The 15,776-nt window shown below is 39.3% G+C and overlaps 1 long non-coding RNA gene across 1 annotated transcript; it reads right to left on the reverse strand.

Annotated features, from left to right (window-relative positions):
* Positions 1 to 3,133: 3,133 nt before the first annotated feature.
* Positions 3,134 to 9,383, reverse strand: LOC310728758. The gene is made up of 3 exons (XR_014534330.1): positions 9,040 to 9,383; positions 6,650 to 6,781; positions 3,134 to 5,872 (listed from the first exon to the last, which is right to left on the reverse strand). It is a non-coding gene; the product is annotated as an uncharacterized lncRNA (long non-coding RNA).
* Positions 9,384 to 15,776: the final 6,393 nt, after the last annotated feature.

Consider the following 15,776-nt stretch of genomic DNA (forward strand, 5'->3'; position numbering starts at 1 on the left):
GGTTATTTGTAATGCTACTGCATCAAAAATACATAATATACAATTGTATACCTCTAGTTTTCCGGTAACATTTTGTGAAAAACCACATATGACTGGAAAGAAGCACATAAAGTCGGGTCTCCCAGTACATTTGTCCATATAGTGTAGCACATCCTATTATTTCATATCTGATGTTATGTGACACTTTTTCTCAAAGTTAAGACACTGTTTCATTGTCAAGATCTTGGTAGTAATGGCATAAACACGATGGACATCTACACACTGTCTAGGATACTCAATCTTCATCTCCTCGCTTTCCTCCACTATGATACATGGCATCTTGTTCTGTTAACAACATAATGACTCAGACCCAGCCAGTAAATGCTTTTCTTTTCCAAAAACATCAGAGTATAAAAGACTGCAGAACACAGAAAAAATCGGCCAAGCTTTGGTAACAAACCCTACACAGAACTTCACCTTTTAATAAACCGAAATAAGACCCTTTTGCCTGTTTGTCGTAATGCACATATTCATTTAATTAAGATTTATTTGGCTAAAACACTCTGGTGAATGCATGCACAGATTGAGATAACCTGAAGGCCAAGTATTACATTTGCCTAAGCGTGTTCCTTCTTTCATTTTAAGTCAAAATAAACCCAAATTTCCCAAAATGATGTTTCAGTGTCTTTAAAAAATAACCCAAATATACAGCTAGTTTCATAGAAGATCTTCACTGCAACTTCACACTAATTTAAAAAAAAGAATCTGGTGAAAGGTTTCTTTCAGGAAATCACACTCATGAGGAACATTTTCTTGACTTCCTACATCAGTGATACATTTGACACATACTGTATTTAGGTATTTGTGTGTAACTCATTCTCATTCAGGACAACCAGAAACTCATTCAATAATTTTTTCCTCCACTTTCTTTGCACATGACATCACAGACCTATTTATGCATACTTACTCACAACTGCACACACAATTTATCTGATAGAATATGCAAATGAGCATGTCTTATTTAGTATGTCACTAGTCCCCCAAAGGACACAACAGTGTTCAGTGTTTTTGTACACTTTTCTGTCGACTAGCTTCAGAATAGTGAGAGTTTCTGTCAATGTCATGACAGTCATCATGCCAGACTCTAGTCTAATTTGTAAGACAAAAGGTCTTTGAATTCAGAAAAGAAAATGTTTCATTGTAGGACAAATAAGGCCAAACAAGATTTCAGAAATATAAGACTGTGCTGCCTGCTTTACTTTTTTTATAAACACAATCGAGGCTAGAAGCATTTGGGCTCTGATTGGCTCTAAAATTAGGTTGTATTTATTGTGTTGTGTGTTAGATGTGCATACACAAATTCAAACTATTCAGGTCACAAATACAGAATGAAACACCTAAAATTGGTTGCAGTCCAAGATTAAGTTTTACGTGAGTGTTGGAATTGTCTGCAAAAGTATTAAAAAATTCCTTGGAATCCAACAGTGAGGGATGTGAGGAGTCATCCTGAGATTCACTGTAGCAGGAGCTGGGTGGTCTTTCTCTTTTTTCGTGTGAGAAAACAGGAGAGAGAGAGACATTTGTATAAACGAGTAGAAACAATTCATCTTTAAAACTCTCCAAAATGCAAAACAGAGCCCAATTCTAGGCAGGCACTCCAACACAATATTGAAACCACCTTCGGATAATTCATTTGTGGAAAAACATGCCAGACTAAGAGCATGACCTGACTTCAGTCTAATGCAGAAGTGCTATTAGTGGAGGCAGTGATTGTTAGCGAACAAGCCTGATGCTAAAATCATTTGCCCTCACTGATAAGGTATGTCTTTATAAATAAACACACCAGCACTGCCGATGTTTTCAGGGACCTGAAAAAAAATAATAATCATGCCAAAAAAGCACATTTTTATAATATGTTATAACAATACATTTTTTGCACACTTAGGGGTTTTATCACATTTTGTGTGGTGGTACTACAGGACCTGAATGGTACTCAAGGCAAAACCCTGATGGATCTCTGCTTTATCAAGCCAGCTGGTGTGCAGTGTGTGTTTGAATAACATTTTTCCTTTCAGTGCTATGACTGATAAAGCCGCAGTCTAAATCTGGCACTTCCACAAGACAAGGCATTGCCCTTCACACACTCTTACACACACAGTTCAGCACAGAAAACCCCCAGCACTTTCTTCGACTTTCCTTCTGCTTCCATTTAACTTCATTCTAACATTCTAAATTACAATATCATATGCAAAGTATTGGGGGAAGCAATAGCTTAGTAATGTTATATGAGCTTTGCATGTGTAAATTGTTATAATTAGCCAAAGCGAATTTGGATTTCAAAGAAAAGACTGAAACGTGGCACACATGCATAATTACACATCAAGTATAACTCTGATTAAAGGTAGTGAAATGCATTCAATGACTGTGTAGGTGTGATGCTGTGTTTAGATCACAAATGCTTGTGCAATCTTAATGTGCTTTGGTCATAATCATTGGCGCACACAATTGTTTTTCTTGGAGTCCATCATGCTACGGCATCAGAGACTGATGCAAATACACGTGCACTGCAATTTATTTATTTTTTTTCCGAAAAAGCCGAGCTAACAAATGCAAAATGTGGAAATCAGAGGCAGGCAAAATGTCAGGCGATCAGCAAAAACCGAGTAACAAGGCAAGATCAAAAGCAGAATATCAAACGCAGAGTCAAAAGGCTTGACGGCCTGTTTTTTTTAATGTGTGTTTTGTAATTCATGGCGGCCCTGTTTTAGGGCCATGGCATGATTTTTAAAAGGTGTAATGTCTGATGTACTGTAGTTCTCCTCTGGGAAAGCAAATTCATTATTATTTAATCACACTATGACATAAACTGTCACATTACCCACATCAACTTTCTACTCTGCATTTAGCACTTTCAGGAAGACAAATGAGTGGGCCCAGGTTTTCTATTACTATAAAAGAAAAAAGAAAAATACACTTTTTGACATTTTATATTGATCATTTGTTCCAGCATACACCAATATTAAAAAGGTGGAGCTTCTACACAAAACATGTCCTACAAAATGCTGTTTTGTCTGATATTCTTTCGATTCCATCAGTTATTTATATAGCACAGCTAGCACAAAGTAGCTTTATAGAAGAAAATCCACCACCAGTCTTGTTCTGGGTGACTACAAACTATTTTTATTTTCTACCTTGAGTACAGTATGAGCAATATTATAGTTGAGTCTCTGAAATCACCGTGTTGCTAACTGAAACATGAGTATAAACTGAACATTTATAGCATTAATTTCAATAGTAATTCTTTTGGTACTTTTCACCTCATCTCAAAAACACACACACCAAATTTCCACAGTCTAAATACCTCTGAGCTGAAGGCGAAGTGCACTGCGATTTTCGTAATGATATACAATTAGATTTCACATTGCATTTTTTGTCGTAGAAATAACCATCTGGCCAACGTAAATCACAACAAATACCTTTCTTTTTTTTGGTAATTTTTTTTACTGAGGCCACAGACGTTATAGTGTGCCCAATGTCGCTCAAATAGAAAGTAATCAAAGAACAATTTATCGATTTACAAATATCATCGCACAGCTAGAAGTATGCCGTAGTATGGTACGTAGTATGACAATTTCTCTCTGTTTCTTAAAGCGGATCTGTGTTTGAGCATGCCAGACGCAATGCTGTAAACAGATGATCATCAAGCCTTTCACTTTCTAGTGGTTCTGCAGCAAACCAAGGTGCATGTCTACATGCTTTCCTAAACTCCTGAGGCAATTTTTTTGCCTACTTTGATGTGTTGCTTAATTAGCAGCCTAGCAAAAGCCAGGCTGAATGGAGGCAGGGGGAACAGAACGACGTCTGTTTGCTGGTACTTTTATTGCTTTCTTCAAAAGAAAGGTTCGAATTTATGCCAAACTGCAGGGTGACTCTACTCGACTTTAAGATGAGGCAGCTCTCTTAATACCACATAAGTGTGCCCTTTTCTTACTTCAGCCACATAAACACAGTTCAGTGTAAGACTTTGAAAGTATGATTGTGTGACCTGTGATAAAAAAATGGGAAGAACACAGCACTAAATCAACTTGAGGAACAAAATCTTGGGATTTATTAAGTTACCTGAGTAAAAAATTTAAGAAGGGAAAAAACAACCAAGAGCCATGCTTCAGTGGGCCTTGGCATATATTCTACAAGTCTCTGGAAAGATACATGACCAATGAACAGCACTCATAACCAAAAGATATTCCCTTAACTCAAATAGTGATGTTTGTGGTTTAGTGCTGTCTAAAAATCTATCCAAATACTCAAAAAAGATGTTTAGTCAGGTTTTTGTGTCTGTAAAATCCATAATAGAAAATGTGAGGGGTATGAAAAGCCTAACAATGGCAGCAAAATGTCTACCGTGTCACAACAGCTAGAATTGTTCCCTTTTTATAATACTTATTGCGAAGAAGACCGGAGGTAACAATTAAATAAAGGTTCAACACAATAAAAAGAAGTTGAAAAACAATTTACAATAAGAAATGAATATAAAATAAATGCTGGAAGACATGAGTCTCTCAGAGGCTCCCATTAAACGCTGTTAGTATTGGTTATATGAGAACATGCATTGAATATCAATTATGAAAACAACTTAATATTGTATATAAGGGACTATATTGGCAAACATTGTGGATATCCTAGGAGACCACTCAAATGTTGTACATCCCATTCCAGATTAAGTCAACTCTTTGGTGTTATTGTAAAACCAAACAATCTTCTACTGTTTGGGAAAGGTTTTCAATAAGTGTATCCATGTTGGGATTTGTGCTCATTGAACAATAAGAGCATTAGTGAAATCAGGCACTGATGTTGCATGAAGAGATCTGGTTTACAGTTCATTCGAGAGCTGTTCAGAACAGCTTCACTTCACTTCACTTCATTTAAAATCTTTTATTCTAACTTTGACAAGTCATGTTTTCATAGAGCTCACTTTGCGGACAGGAGCATTGTCATGCTGGAGCATATTAGGGCCTCTTAGATCCAGTGAAGGGACACTCACATCCAGGGAGGTGAGTAGCTCAGTGGTAAAGATGTGGTCCTTCTAGAAGGTCATTAATTAAAATCCTAGTATCGCTGATGGGCCCTTGAGCAAGGCCAGTTACTCTCAACTGCTCTGATAAATGTAAGTCGCTCTGAATCAGGCGTTTGTAAAATGGCATAAATTACAAACAGATTTACATTACATTTTCATTTATCAACTGAGCAGCTATGTGGATAAGAGCCTTGCTCAGGGGCCCAAAAGTGGCATCTTGGTGTGGCTAGGACTTCGAATCAATGCCTTAACAACTAAGCTACCACCTCCTCTATTTTCTATCCAACTGTATGCTCACATAGAACATGAGGAAGGACCACATGTGGGTTGATGATCAGGTCAGCATATACTTTTGGACACATAGTGTATATATAGCACTGATTATGGATTTGTATGAGCACTTTCTTATTTTCTTTTTAGGTGAGATTGAAAACAACAACTCAGTGAAGCACATGCAGAGTGATTTAAAGAGCTCCCAGACAGACACATTTATCAAACCTAAACACACGCTGCTCCCGAAACACTCAGGGATACATGCGCGTACGTGCGTATGCAAACACAAGGTCAAACCTTGAAATGGGTAGATAGGTTCACCTCAGCACACCATGTCTCAACTGTTGAGTGATTACTGTCTTAAAGTGCCTGGAGCATTCCTCACACATACACACACTTTAGTGTACACACTCTCACACACAGAAACAGATGCTCTTTATAGTGTGTTGGAAGGTCCCAAAATATAATTCTTCATCTTCATTGCTGCCGGTGTCTGAGAGTTATGTAATGAAATACTGCAATCACTTTATCAGCATGCACAGCCTTCTACACATAATACAAAGCAGTGCATGTTCACAGTCAAAATCTGTCCAAAAATGTGAACACCATGCAACAAGGAAAAAAATCAATTAGACACATTTGAAAGAGAAATCAAGCGTGTGAATGAGATTATATTGCTACTGTAGGTTTCAGTATATTACATTTTAAACTACTTATAAAAGTCAAAGGTGGGTATCAAGCCAGGCTGGGCTGCAGCACAGAGATTAGACATGCTTTCTCAGGTTTCTGACGCCAAATATATAACTTTAAAACCTTTTTCTTTTCCTCTTATCCCTAAGTCAGAAGGAAAAGGTTTGAGGAAAAGGTTTGAGGAAAAGGTTTGAGGAAAAGGTTTGAGGAAAAGGCCACAATGAAATTATAGAGAAATCATTGTATAAATAAGTGTGAACAATTATATTTTGACTATTTATTGAAGAAAGACATATTTTTGTCATTAGTTTCAAGTGATTTATAGTTTGACGTGTTTCCTAAATTTTGGATAATTTATTTTAAGCAAACAGATGAGCTAATAATGACTGTATACAAACTCAGTAATGTATAATTTTGATAAAAAATAAAACTATAGATTTTAGATAGATAGATTAAAAATCATAAAGCTCTGACTATGTGTCATGGGTCTGACTTGAGAGCCACGAGGTTAGTAATCTCAATAAATTATATATCGTGACAGTGCAAATTAAAAAGAGTCCACTTATTTAGTTAAACTAGTCTAAAAAAAGGCATAAAAATAAGTTAATGACTAAAGAATGCGTTGGCACTTACCCTCAGTCCAGATCTATAACTGCATGCATTATGCGGTCATTTCCTCGCAGGGTTATGGCCTTGGAAAGTGAACAGTGAGGGAGCAAACTTTGACCCCAGTCAGTGGGTTGAGAGGTCACCCTGTCACTGCTCCTAAAAATCAGAAATTACAGGAAAGACATTTGTGATGGTGTGCGGGTATTTTTAAGACTTTAACATATAAGACAACAGCATGATCACAAATTAAAAAAAAAAAATACGGTGCCTACAAATGTGCATTGAAGTCCCTGTCAATGCATTGAATACATTCTGAAATATTTTTTTTTTTTGGATTATAAGTCCAGGTTCTGTCTGTCTGTCTGTCTGTCTGTCTGTCTGTCTGTCTGTCTGTCTGTCTGTCTGTCTGTCTGTCTGTCTATCTATCTATCTATCTATCTATCTATCTATCTATCTATCTATCTATCTATCTATCTATCATCTAATTACTTAATATAACATGCTGGGTGTCAGATTGATTGTGATATACTTTTTTCAATTTTAAACTGATCACATATATGAATTGAACGCTGGTATTCACAAAACCAAATAATGTCTGTAATTTGATGTGTTGTGTAATTAGTGTTAGGATGTCCTTATCAGGTCAGTTTCCTGAATAAAATATCAAACAGTTGAGGAAACATATTAGTTTTTTTTTTTTTTTTCTTTCTTTTCATTAAATCCATTTTAGCTATGGCTATAACTCATTGCTCTAAAATATGATAGCAATAAAGAAGGCAGGACTAAGTAAAAGTCTCCAGTGAGATCTAAAAGAGTTATTAGGGCTCTGCCACTGCTACCCTTTGGTCAAATCCAGGTTAAGCAGGGGGCATTGAGGAACACAATCCCTGCATCTCTCTCTTACTTTTAATTTAACTGTTTATTTTAGGAGTTTGCCCTGGGCTTTTCATGAGTGCAGTTGGAGCCTGCCAGGCCAGAGGTCAGCGACACTAAAGAACGACCTCTTGACATTTCTGCCTTTCGGGAAAAAGGCCACATAGCCATGATGTGGCTATGCAGTCGAATTGGATACGACACAGATGTAGTGCATGACAGAGTCAAGGCCTGTGCCTTGCACCTAAACTTATACTAAAGTTCCAATGTTGGTCTGATTGAACTTAAGCTATTTGTAGCTCTATGAACAAATGCTGTCATTAATTAACATGCTGGGAAAGTGAATTTGCTCAGCGTAATGGAAAAGCCGTTTGAATAACGTTCAACCAGGATGTCATTGTTTCCTTTGCAGGTTATTTGCATTCAGTCATATCTGCTGCAGCAGCTGTAAAACAGGGCGCTTGTTTTAGGGAGCTCATTGTTGTGTCTGCTGATGCCTTTGATTTGGTGGCCTGATTAGCAGTGCCGCTACGACGTGCCATAAGGCTTTAACAATGCAGCAAAGGTATAAATGAACTGACGGCACCTGGTTTCCACGACCTGCGGCTGAACTCAGACCACAAAAACCAAAGAGTGGGCTTAACATGACTAAGGACATTAATGATCTAAGGCCTGTCTTGAAACACTCCAGACACCATCCACCATTTGCTGTACAGAGCCTGCTTGATTCACTCGCCCTGTGTCAAACCTCTCAGTTCGAATTTACATATTAGCTTAAACACATTGCAGGTAAAAATGAAATGAAATCCAGAGCATCAGAAAGGAAAGATTGTATATAAGTATATAATCCTTTTATCCAGTTATTTTATGTCCAAATGAAGAACTTGACCTTTGGAGGCATTTGGACAAGGTTTTTTCCTAACAATATGTATTGCCTCAGTAGTAATGCTGGTGTAAGATATACTATTTTATTTGCAGCGTCATTTGGTGCAGAGTCTCTGAGGCAGGTGTGTGTTTGTTTGTGCAGCTCTGTCTTGACAGAAGTACAAAATGAGCAACTTCAAACAGCGGATCACTATGGTGACTGCAATAGGGTGCCACAGAGAGCTGCAAAAAAGCTGAGAGACAGAATAAACAGCAGTGCTCTTTTAGGCACAGCAGGACAGACAACTGTGCAGGCCTGCAAATGGGCATGACAGATCCCAGACAGTCCTGCAGCGGGGCTTGCATACCTTTTAAAGCAACCATAACAGATCTACAAGAAGATTTTTTAAATCCCATAAGACGTGCCAGCTTTACCTGCTCCACCCCCTTACAAGTACCTTAGCTGGCATTTTCGCCTATAAAGTTAATACAGGGAAGACTTCAAAAATACATTGGATAATTGGGTCACCTCAATCAAGAGTGCTTTTCATGCAGCTTTTCATCTATGTCATTACTGGAGAGATCATTAAAATGATAATTACCATGAAAGTCAACATATAAAATATTAACAACAAAATTAGGCCCTTGGGTTGTTTTCTAAGAGTGCATGTACTAACCATTAAAGAATTGGTGAGGTGACTTCGAAGGTTCAAAGGGAAGCTGTCTGCCAACAATTTGCACTTCAAACGTGCCTGACAGGGTGGCTATTTCGGCTCATTATCCACTATTCACCATGTGAGGTCACACGAAGCCAGACCGGAGCAGATACTCCGCTTCATACTGAAGCTCCATTTTGCCCAGAATATCATTACAGCCTCGGCCTTGACAAGCACCTCAGGACACCCACTGAGTCTATGTGTACACACTGTAGCAAATGTAGTTAGCGCAGGATTTCTCAATCCTGCTCCTGCACATTTTCAAGTTTTTCCTGCTCCAAGACAATCCAACTTATGAACAAGCCTGAACTAAGTTGAACTGAGATACAGAAGGGTTAAGACACAATTATAATAAGCTTGTTTTCTCCAAATGTATGCATGTAACTCGACTTCTTAACATGCAACTCCATAGGTCACTTCATGTCCAACTAAAATAAAGAAGATAAAAACACACACACACACACACACACACACACACACACACACACACACACACACACACACACACACACACACACACACACACACACACACACGGGAATTCAGCCGATCTGATTGCTCAATATGTCTGTAAAAAAAAAAGAAAAAAAAACATTTTAGGCCAGAATTTTTTTTTTTTTTTTTTACTGAAAATATGTTCTAAATACTCTTTTCCTTCATGTTTCCGAAACAGATATTCATGCTGTTTTGTATACTTAGATTTGCAAGTAAGCTTGTGCATGCTGATTCTGTTTGCAGGACCGTGAGAAAGCATGGGTGTGTCTGCTGGAGCATTATTACTTTTGTATACTGGATTCTACTTCAGGGGCTCTCAGACTAAGACAAAACTGAAAACAACTAAGAACAATGTCTTAACAGTAAAGCTTTAAATCGCTTTAAATGACATAATAAAGTTTTTAATTAAATGACAATGATTATACTGTTATTTGTATCTATGCTATTGTAAATACTTAATATTTTCAAAGTTACCTTTTTAAAGTACGCCTATCACATCGAGATGTTTTTTTGCTTAACACACACACACACACACACACACACACACACACACACACACACACACACACATTATATATATATATATATATATATATATATATACAGTGCAACCTCGATACTCCTTTAAATGAATAATACAATAAAAAAATAGTTTGTCAAACATTTTTATGTAATTTATTAGTACCGAACCTTCGAGCAAACTATCAAATTTTTTGCGAGTTATTCTTAGTCCAGTTACAAATAAAAAAATTTGAAATTTCGAGGTCACGAGGGTCAAGGTATATTATATATATATATATATATATATATATAAAATCAATCTGAAAATATGTTCAGATAATTTTTAATACTAGTTTTTAATAATTTTATCATATTTATGTGAACCTAAAAAAGATGGCATGATTGTAAAATATATATATATATATTTTACAATCATGCCATCTTTTTTCATATTTTTCATGCCATATATATATATATATATATATATATATATATATATATATATATATATATATATATATATATATATATATATATATATACACACACACTATTTATTAGCATATATGCCTTCTATCATGTTCATAATTATTCATACATACATAATATGTTCATACATGTTCATAACACCTTTTCTTATGAAACATTATCAAAGAAAATTAGAATGACTATCAGAAACATACAAACAATCAATAGTAATTTTAATAATTATAAAAAGCAATAATTAATAAAGAATTTTTAATGAATAAAGAACCCAGCCATTAGGGGGGCACAAGCCAGTGTACTCTTAGTGCCGGTCCCAAGCCCGGGTAAATGGGGAGGGTTGCGTTAGGAAGGGCATCCAGCGTAAAACATGTGCCAAATCAAATATGCGGATCACAAATGAGAATTTCATACCGGATCGGTCGAGGCCCGGGTTAACAACGACCGCCACAGGTATCGTTAGCCGACAGGGTACCGGTGGAAATTGGGCTACTGTTGGCCGAAGGAGGAGAAGGAGAGGAGGAAGGCGTCTACAGAGACGGCAGGAAAAGGAGCAGTGTAGGAGAGTAGAGGTTCGGGTTGGTACTTTAAATGTTGGTACTATGACGGGTAAAGGGAGAGAGATAGCTGATATGATGGAGAGGAGAAAGGTAGATGTGTTGTGTGTTCAGGAGACCAAGTGGAACGGGAGTAAGGCCAGGAACATTGGAGGTGGGTTTAAACTGTTTTATCATGGTGTGGATGGGAAGAGAAATGGTGTAGGGGTGATTCTGAAGGAAGCGTACAGTAAGAGTGTAGTGGAGGTGAAGAGAGTTTCTGATAGGGTGATGATCGTGAAGGTGGAAGTTGAAGGGATGATGATAAATGTCATCAGTGCCTATGCTCCACAAGTTGGCTGTGAGATGGAGGAGAAAGAAAGATTCTGGAGTGAATTAGATGAAGTGGTAGATGGTGTACCTAGGAAAGAACGATTGGTGATTGGGGCAGACTTTAATGGGCATGTAGGTGAAGGGAACAGAGGTGATGAGGAGGTGATGGTAGGTATGGTTTTAAGGAGAGGAATGTGGAAGGGCAGATGGTGGTAGATTTTGCTAAAAGGATGGAAATGGCAGTGGTGAACACGTATTTTAAGAAGAAGGAGGATCATAGGGTGACGTATAAGAGTGGAGGAAGGTGCACACAGGTGGATTATCTTCTGTGTAGGAGATGCAACCTGAAGGAGATTGGAGACTGTAAGGTGTTGGCGGGGGACAGTGTAGCTAGACAGCATCGGATGGTGGTCTGTAGGATGGTTTTGGAGGCGAAGAAGAAGAGGAGGAAAGTAAGGTTTGAAAGAAGAATAAGATGGTGGAAACTGAAGGAGGAAGAGTGTAGTGTGAGGTTCAGGGAAGAGTTCAGACAGGGGCTCGGTGGTGGTGAAGAGGTGCCGGATGATTGGGCAACTACTGCAGGAGTGATGAGGGAGGAAGCTAGAAAAGTACTTGGTGTAACATCTGGAAATAGAAAGCAAGACAAGGAGACGTGGTGGTGGAATGAGGAAGTGCAGGAGAGCATTAGGGGAAAGAGGTTGGCAAAACAGAACTGGGATCGACAGAGTGATGAGAAGAGTAGGCAGGAGTACAAGGAGATGCGGCAGCAGGTTAAAAGGGATGTGGCGAAAGCCAAGGAAAAGGCATATGAGGAACTGTATAAGAGGTTGGACACTAAGGAAGGAGAAAAGGATTTATACCGATTGGCCAAGCAGAGGGACCGAGCTGGGAAGGATGTACTGCAAGTTAGAGCAATAAAGGATGGAGAGGGAAATGTGTTGACTAGTGAGGAGAGTGTGTTGAGAAGATGGAGGGAGTATTTTGAGCAGCTGATGAATGAGGAAAATCAGAGAGAGAGAAGGTTGGAGGATGTGGAGTTGGAGAAGCAGGATGTAGATAGGATTAGTAAGGAGGAAGTGAGAGCAGCGATTAAGAGGATGAAGAATGGAAAGTCGGTTGGACCAGATGACATACCGGTAGAAGCGTTGAGATGTTTAGGAGAGATGGCAGTGGAGTTTTTAACCAGATTGTTTAACAGGATTCTGGAAGGGGAGAGGATGCCTGAGGAATGGAGAAGGAGTGTGCTGGTACCGATCTTTAAGCATAAGGGAGATGTGCAGACCTGCAGTAACTACAGGGGAATTAAGTTGATCAGTCACACCATGAAGTTATGGGAAAGAGTAGTGGAAGCCAGGTTGAGAGAAGAGGTGACCATCTGTGAGCAACAGTATGGTTTCATGCCGAGGAAGAGCACCACAGATGCCTTATTTGCTTTAAGGATGTTGATGGAGAAGTATAGAGAAGGACAGAAGGAGCTGCATTGTGTATTTGTGGATTTAGAGAAAGCGTACGACAGGGTGCCGAGAGAGGAGTTGTGGTATTGTATGAGGAAGTCAGGTGTGTCAGAGAAGTATGTGAGGGTGGTGCAGGACATGTATGAGGACAGTGTGACGGCAGTAAAGTGTGCAGTAGGTACGACAGACTGGTTCAGGGTGAAGGTTGGACTGCATCAAGGATCGGCCCTGAGCCCTTTCCTGTTTGCAGTGGTGATGGACAGGTTGACGGACGAGGTCAGACAGGAGTCTCCCTGGACTATGATGTTTGCAGATGATATTGTGATTTGTGGTGAGAGTAGAGAGCAGGTTGAGAAGAGCCTGGAGAGGTGGAGATATGCGCTGGAGAGAAGGGGAATGAAAGTCAGTAGGAGTAAGACAGAGTACATGTGTGTGAATGAGAGGGAGGGCAGTGGAGTGATGCGGTTGCAGGGAGAAGAGGTGGAGAAGGTGGAGGAGTTCAGGTTCCTGGGGTCAACAGTGCAAAGTAATGGAGAGTGTGTTAGGGAAGTAAAGAAAAGAGTGCAGGCAGGGTGGAGTGGGTGGAGAAGAGTGACAGGAGTGATTTGTGATAGAAGAGTATCTGCAAGAATGAAAGGGAAAGTTTATAGGACTGTGGTGAGACCTGCGATGTTGTATGGATTAGAGACAGTGGCATTGAGTAAAAGACAGGAGGTGGAGCTGGAGGTAGCAGAGCTGAAGATGTTAAGGTTTTCATTGGGAGTGACGAGGATGGACAAGATTAGAAATGAGTTTATTAGAGGGACAGCACATGTAGGATGTTTTGGTGACAAGGTGAGGGAGGCGAGATTGAGATGGTTTGGACATGTGCAGAGAAGGGACATGAATTATATTGGTAGAAAAATGCTGAAGATGGAGCCACCAGGTAGGAGGAAAAGAGGAAGGCCAAGGAGGAGGTTCATGGATGTGGTGAGGGAAGACATGCAGGTAGTTGGTGTAAAAGAGGCAGATATAGAGGACAGGGTGGTATGGAGACGGATGATCCGCTGTGGCGACCCCTAATGGGAGCAGCCGAAAGAAGAAGAAGAAGAAGAATTAATAAAGAATTTTGGCAGACCCCTTATCCAGAGTGACTTTTTATTCCATTTTATACAACTGGAAAGTTGAGGGTTACGGGTTTTGCTGAAGGTTCCAGCAGTGGCAGCTGGAAGGGGATTTGACCTCACAACCTTCTGACTTGTTCAAACTGGTGGGAAATTTCAAAAACTTCAGCTCAGATATGTCCTATCATGTTGTGCCTGAAAGTAGTACAGTCAAAGATCTATCCCCAAATGTTCAGAATAACACAGAGGTGTAGCCATTATAAAACAAACACTTTCCCCTTCATGCAATAGATCAACTTTAAAGACAGAGTGATCCCCTGGATACAGTAGTTTGCTGGAACACAATTGCATACGCTTTAAAGGTGGATTACTGAATGGAAGATTCACCAGTAAGATTCTTGAGAATTGGTTTATCATTCTGACACATTCATCCTGTCCACATCAACTACATAGATGTGTTTTTACAATTTAATCAGCATTATAGGACCAATGACAAACCACTGGGTGGATCTGAGTTAATAAGAGACCACATGGATGCTAAAGAAACAAGGGTCTTTAAAAGACCTAGCTATGATGTAAAATGATGTAAACCTTTCTAGCATCCTGTGTGGAAACTACAGTCTCTATACTTACCATCTCCCTTTAATGGACCTCACAACATTTTGGCTCCAGGAGTAGACAGTAGTGCCCTTTGTCCTAAGCCTGGTATCTGGTGGGCTTCCACTGGGAATAATGTAGGCCAAAACCGGGTGGGGGAGAAAACTGGAGACCATGCCAGTGAACTATTGGCACCCTGTTAAGCATGAAAGTAATAGGAAGGAGCGAGATCGGGTAACTAGACTATGTGTTTGGTAAAGAGATCAAGTGTTGGGCAATGTGGGGGGTCTGACTTGGTCACTGATCACAGAGATTGTGTGATAACTTTCTAATGGGCGTGCAACTTCTGCCCAATTTGCTGATATTATGTAGATGAATTAGTAAAAGAAAGCAAAAAAAAAATAAATAAATAAATAAAAATAATAATATATATACAGTATCTCACAAAACATACAGCCATTATTTATACAAAACATACAGCCATTATTCTTTAATTAAGTGGAAACAAAAGTAAAAAGAGTCAATATTTTGTGTGAGCACCATTGTTGTCTAGCACTGCCTTAATCCTCCAGGGCATGGAATTCACCAGAGATGCACAGGTTGTTGCTGGAGTCCTTTTCCACTCCTCCACAATGACATCATGGAGCTGCTGGATGTTAAACACATAGCGCCTCTCCACCTTCCACTTTAGGAGACTTATTTGGCCACTCCATCACCTTCACCCTCAGCTTTCTCAGCAAGGCAGGTGTCATCTTGGTGGTGTGTTTGGGGTCGTTATTATGTTGGAAAACTCCCACTCGGCCCAGTTTCTGAAAGTCACAGTTTATGTTGGAATCCATGTTTCCCTCAATGAGCTGCATCTCCCCAGTACCAGCAGCACTAATGCAGCCCAGACAATGATGCTACCACCACCATGCTTGACTGTAGGTAAGACAGTTTTCTTGTTACTCCTCACCAGGTTGTCGCCACACATACGGTACACGATCTGAGCCAAACAAGTTTATCTGCTGTTTATAAAAAAATCCTGAAGGAGAATGTCCGACCAACAGTTCGTGAACTCAAGCTCAAGCGAACTTGGGTTCTGCAGCAGGACAATGATCCAAAACACACCAGCAAGTCCACATCTGAATGGCTGAACAAAAACAAAATTAAGACTTTGGAGTGGCCTCGTCAAGTTCCTGACCTGAACCCTATTG

The sequence above is a fragment of the Silurus aristotelis genome (genome assembly GCF_946808225.1).
Source record: "Silurus aristotelis genome assembly, chromosome: 7".
In the NCBI taxonomy this organism is placed as follows: domain Eukaryota; kingdom Metazoa; phylum Chordata; class Actinopteri; order Siluriformes; family Siluridae; genus Silurus; species Silurus aristotelis.